General features: G+C 39.4%; 1 pseudogene; it reads left to right on the top strand.

Moving 5' to 3' along the window:
- Positions 1-3,428: 3,428 nt before the first annotated feature.
- LOC100933763 lies at positions 3,429-4,859 on the top strand (annotated as a pseudogene).
- Positions 4,860-6,000: the final 1,141 nt, after the last annotated feature.

Raw genomic sequence — 6,000 nt, 5'->3', positions numbered from 1 at the left:
TTGTTATTAGCTACCTCACAAGAGGGGTTACACAGACCTCTATTATATAAGAATAGGTCATCTGTAGCTGTTGTTAGGAGAACACATGATAACCACAGCTAAGGGATAAGCTCAACATGGGGATCATTTCATTAAAAGATATAGGGCTTATTCTATGTATATGTATGAGTGGTTTCATTCTATTGAAGTAGGAAAAATACTGGATTTAAATCAGAGGATATGGGTTCAAATCTTAACCTTGCCACTTAATGCCTGTATAACATTGGTTAGGTCACTTAACCTGTATGGACTTTGGTTTCCTTATTTGTAAAATGAGAGGGTTGGGCCAAATCATCCCTCAGATCTTTTTTTACCTCCACACTTATGATCCTTTTATCTATGGCTAGTGTTCAGGCTAATTTTATGGGTTGAGTCTTTGTTACTGCCCTTTACTGGGTCCTAGTCAACTCTCCTTTTTCAGTCATATTTCCATTACTGACTCCATCCCAATTTTTGCTTTCATCCTTGGTGGTTTCAAAACACATAGATATCCTGTGGAATACCTTGTCCTTTTGGTTAATCAACCTCTTCAATTCCCCTGACCTCCTGCTCCATTTTACCTCAGATACTCAAAAGGGTAATCACACCTTATACCTTGGCATCTCTTAAATCTATTCTTTCTCCATATAGTAATCTCCAGTCCTTGAATTCTTCCTTATTTTCATGGTCTATGAACTCTGTTCTTATCTCGCTTTCCCACCTTGATCTCAATCCCATCATTAATGAGTACAACCAAGTGTTGGTTTCTCCTTCTGGTTCTGGCACTCCTTGTTTTACTGCTAGTCGAGCCCTGGCTGATTGCATCTACTCAAGGTGACTCTCAAAATCCTCCTGATCCTTTTCATGAGCTGTGGAATGCAATTAGACAAAGTCATACGGCCAATACTAAATCCTCTCCAAATTCATGTGATCTGACCTCAGGCAGGCCTTCATTGCTATTGAGCAGCTATTTTCCCCTGATTGACTCTGTTATATTCCTCTCAGTGACTGTTCTAAATTTTCTTTTTGCCATAAGTGCTCTATACTGCCCTCTCTAGAATTCCTCTCAGCACAGGCCATTTTCTATGAAAGAGATGCATGTTGCTCATATTAGTTTTCCTTATTTCACCTAATTTACATCTGAAAGCCTCTTCTATTTTATTGCTGTTCTTCTCTCCTGTCTCAAAGAAAGTGGTAGACCTTTTAACCACTTCTGAATTTTCTACTTGGGTTCTGGACTCCTTTCCCACTTGACTCCTTTCATTGGCTATCAGAAGGTACTCAGTTTACATGTGCTGGCATTACTCTCCATCTCATAGTAACTTCTAGACTCAAATGGCCAGCCAAATAAAAACTCATATTGATCCAGTTTGGAACTTAAGATAAGATAAGGAATTTAAAATAAAAGGAAATATTGCTACAAAATATGAAACCTATGACTTTTGCCCCCACCCTGAATCTGGAATTTCCTCTCTGTTGAAACAACTCTCCATATTAAAAAAAAAAAACAAAAAACAAAAACATTGTTTACAATGACCACATTGTTTTTTGGATACATAAGTAGAAAAGAAAATAGACTAAATAAATCCTCCTCCTTGGAGCACTTAACCTCCCCAGATTCCTTTTGCACCCAGATGTGGCAGAAACAACTCACAACACCAACAAACATCTAGAGATATTAGGAAAGGGATTAGGCTATTCAGACTGGTATTTAAGGTCCTCTACTATATGGCCATCTTTCCAGCTTTACCTCAGTTTAATTCAAAACAATCTTTATTCTAACCAAACTGGATTATTTCCCAAACCCATCAGGTTGTCTTTCACTTCTGCACATTTACACAATTCCCTGGAATTTAGAATATATTTTTTTCTATCTCTACTTTTCAGGGCTTTTATGCTCCTTTAAAGCTATCACAAGGGCACCTTCCTTCATGAAATCTTACATAGAGTTGCTAATACTTTCTTTCTTCTCTGATTAATTATAATACATTTTTTGGGGAGAAGCAATTAGAGTTAATCGACTTGCCCAGGTCACACAATTAGTATCTGAGGCTGGATTTGAACTATAATACATTGATGGCAGACTCATAGTAGGTGACATTTTGGTATATGTAGGGCAATAGAAAGCTGATATGTTTTTAGAATCAAAAGATATGGTTTGAATTCCAGATCTGCCCTTCTTAATACAAGCATAGCCTGGAACAAATTATTTACACCTTTCTGGACCTTAGTTTTCTTATAGGGAAAATGAGTGGGTTGATATAGATTTCTAGCTTGTAATCTTGAAATTTTCCTAGAGCAAATTGTTTAATCTTTACTTTGTCTCCATCACTCTTAATCTGAGTTTATACTTTCCTGTTTACTCTTAATATTACTTAGTATTACCTGTGCCTTTCAGAGCAGACTGTCTCTTTGTTTCCTCTTTCTAAGACAAGTACTTAATAAATTTGTTGAATTGAATCAATGCTTGGTCTTTATCTAACTAGATTGTTGGGAGGGTCATCTGTGACCACATTAAAGATCACAGAGTTGGAAGGAACTCTGGAAGGCATCTATCTACCTGAACACAAATCTTTGCTATAATCTCCCTAGCAAAGAGCTCCTGCTGGAAAACCTCTAGAACCTTTCAAAACCATCCATTTCCTTTGGGGGAAGTTTTGGACTTTAGCAAGTTTTTCTTACAAGTCACAATCTGCAACAAACATTTATTGCTCCCCATTTCTGAGCTCTGGACCTAAGGGGAAAAAAAACCTCTAATCCTTCTTCCCCATGAAAATGATGCTGACTCAGTGACCCCATTGTTCAGATCTGCCGATCTATCAGTGCTGGGGGAGGTGTTGCTCAATCTGCAGGTTTGTATTACCTGCCATTTATCTCATACCAAGTCATCTTCTACCTCTTTGTACTTGATAAACACCAGGTGTAGGTAATCAGGGAGAAACTAAGATTCCCTTGTGCTGACCTGGACCTATCAAAATTGTCTTTATCTCATTTTTGCTGTTCAGTTGTTTCAGTTTTGCCTACTCTTCATGACCCCATTTGGGGTTTTCTTGGCAAAGATACTGGAATGGCTTGCCATTTCCTTCTGCAGCTCATTTTACAGATGAAGAAACTGATACAAAAAGGCTCAAAAGTCTCTTGCTCCGGACCAGTGTCTGAGCTAGTAAATGTCTGAGACCAGATTTGAACTTGGGAAGATATCTTCCTGAGTCCCATCCCAGCTCTCTATCCACTATGGCGCCAACTAGCTGCCCCTTTTATCTCACCATGAAAGTTGTCGATAAAAGTTGCCTCTATCTTGCATCATCATCCTTGCCAATCCCCGGTAATCAGCCCCTCCACAAGAAGCTACCTTGACAGGGTGCCCAGTCAGCTGCCTGTCCCCGGCGAATTCATGCGCCGGCCAACGGCCTTTGAGAGCGCTCAGCCCGAGCTACCGGGGGAGCCGGTCCGAGGGGCCCTCGCCGGCGACTTCACCAACGGGGCTCCAGGGGGAAAAGAAGCAACAAGTACAGAACATCCTAGCTGAAACAACTTCAAGGATTTGAAATGAAGCACAGAAGCAGATAGTGCATATAGCAAGCTATAGCCGGAATACTTTTCTGGGAAAGAAGTGTCCGTGCTCTTATGTACAACTCCCAAAACAAACAAACAAACAAAAAAATCAGATCTGTAAGGGAACCGTATAAAGTAAACTGAGCTACAGAGTAACAGTGTTTGAATAGTCCTTGTAAAGGCACCCAATACAATTGCCAAAATGAGTAAAGGAGCAAGCAGTGACAATCCCATAGGGAGGATGAGTGGGGCAGCATTTCCTTCTCCCACAAGTGACATAGCAGAAATAAATCGTATTCAATATGAGATGGAATACACTGAAGGTATCAGCCAGCGGATGAGGATCCCAGAGAAGTTAAAAGTCGCCCCACCCGCTTCTGATCTGGAGCCAAGCTTCCAAGAAGGAGTCCCAAATGCTGTCACCATGCAGGTTCCAGAGAAGATTGTCATATCAGGTAATACTGAAGAAATTTCATTTTCAAGATCAGCAGACCTTGACCTCATTCAATCAACACCCTTCAAACCCTTGACATTAAAAACACCTACCCGTGCTCTGACGCTAAGTGAGAGACCGCTTGATTTTCTGGACTTAGAAAAGCCCCTTCCTCCAATCCCTAATCAACATGAAGATCAAGTCTGTACAACTAGCAGGATGAAAAGGGAGAGGTCCATGAGTGAAAATGTTTTACGACAAAATGGACAGTTGGTCAGAAACGATTCCATATATGGCCTTTCATCTTTGGACATGACAATTGAAGGAACGTCAGATGATGTGACTGTGGTAGATGCTGCTTCCCTGAGACGGCAGATAATCAAACTGAATCGCCGTCTCCAACTTCTGGAAGAAGAAAACAAAGAACGTGCAAAAAGGGAGATGGTCATGTATTCCATTACCGTAGCTTTCTGGCTGCTTAATAGCTGGCTTTGGTTTCGCCGCTAGAGGTAACCTCCGCTCTTTAATATTCTTGTCATAACTGCTGGAAATATAAAGCATTTGCAAACTTCTTTGTTTCCGTCTGCATTGTATGCCGTTTGGTAATCCGTGCATTGAAAATGCATTTTTGTGCATTTGTAGAAACACAGAACTGAAAGGACATCCTGTCTCTCGGTTGTATTTATTTTTAATCATATTTGCAGTAACACCTACTTAAAATAACCTCCCTTTGCCTGTTTTGTAATTAGGCCTAAATTTGTTTCTGAAAAGATTGACTTTTATGGTCAACAGGAGAACAGACTGCACTAATTCTCTGGGTGTAGAGAGGCCTTAGAAAATGGGTTTGCAAAAGTATCTGTACAAAACGGTAGTGTCTGTTTTTGTCCTGTGTTTGAAACACTGCTAGATGGAATCTTTGCAATTGGACACTTTTGCATCAACTTTCCCAGAGCTGACATCAACACTTTAAACATTGATTGCAACCTGGTGCCAAACTTAAAAGAACTGAGTCACATAACATTTCATAAGTATCTTCATTAAGCACATGTACAGAATAAATTAAAGGAATTCTTGCTAACATTTCAGCAGATTATCCAGGGGTGGATTTTATTATTTTTACTACTCTTGTTTTAGTCTTTGTTTTGTGGATTTTTTTTTTCTATGAAATACATTTTTAAGCAAGTCCATGTGTGAGCGATTTAAAAGATTACAGCAAAGGTACCAGTGTAATGTATTTGGTAAACTGTCAAATTAAAAAAAAGAGAGAAGTTATCTTGACATAATTTCTTTTAATTCTCTTTGTCCTAAGTTTTGACTTCTTAATTAGAATGAAAGCTGGAACAAAGACTTTTCTTTTTAATAACCTGAAGACAGCTTTGCTATTTCCCCTAAGTCATCTCTTCTCCAAACATCCCTAGCTCCTTTAATCATCATATAGCTCATGGATTTCCCTCCATCCATTGCCCTTTCATTATGTTATCAGGTTTAGGGATGGTTGTATGAGAGGTTATAGGTGTCAGTTGAAGACTGCAGGGATGCAGCTTCTGTCTGGTTGGAGATAGGTTTCTTTTTGAACTTATGGTTAGTATTAGAGTTAGGGTTTAGCTTTTGGGGATCAATTTTTGGGACTACCTGTGATCAAAACTGAAGAAATGTTGGTCTGTGACCAAGGTAATTTTGCAGCAGTGACTATAGCTTGGTCTTTTGGTAAGGTTAGAGATAAATCAATGAAATCTGTTTTTCACTTGATTTAGAGACCAATTTCTGAATGGAACTGGGCCCAGTTCAGGTCCTGTTTATGGGGTTAGTCTATTGCTAGGGTGGAGATGATTCTTTGGTTAATTAGTCTCTGAGAAGAGAATCAGAAAAGCTAGATGGAGTAGTTCTAGTCAAACACACACAGACTTGGTTCTCAGGAAGGAAGCATGAGCTGCCATATTATCTTTCAAAAAAGCCCTATAATCCTTCTAGGGAACTATGGGTAAGCAGAAGAA

This window comes from Sarcophilus harrisii, chromosome 2 (genome assembly GCF_902635505.1).
Source record: "Sarcophilus harrisii chromosome 2, mSarHar1.11, whole genome shotgun sequence".
Taxonomy (NCBI): domain Eukaryota; kingdom Metazoa; phylum Chordata; class Mammalia; order Dasyuromorphia; family Dasyuridae; genus Sarcophilus; species Sarcophilus harrisii.
This window is presented reverse-complemented; position numbering and strand designations above follow the sequence as displayed.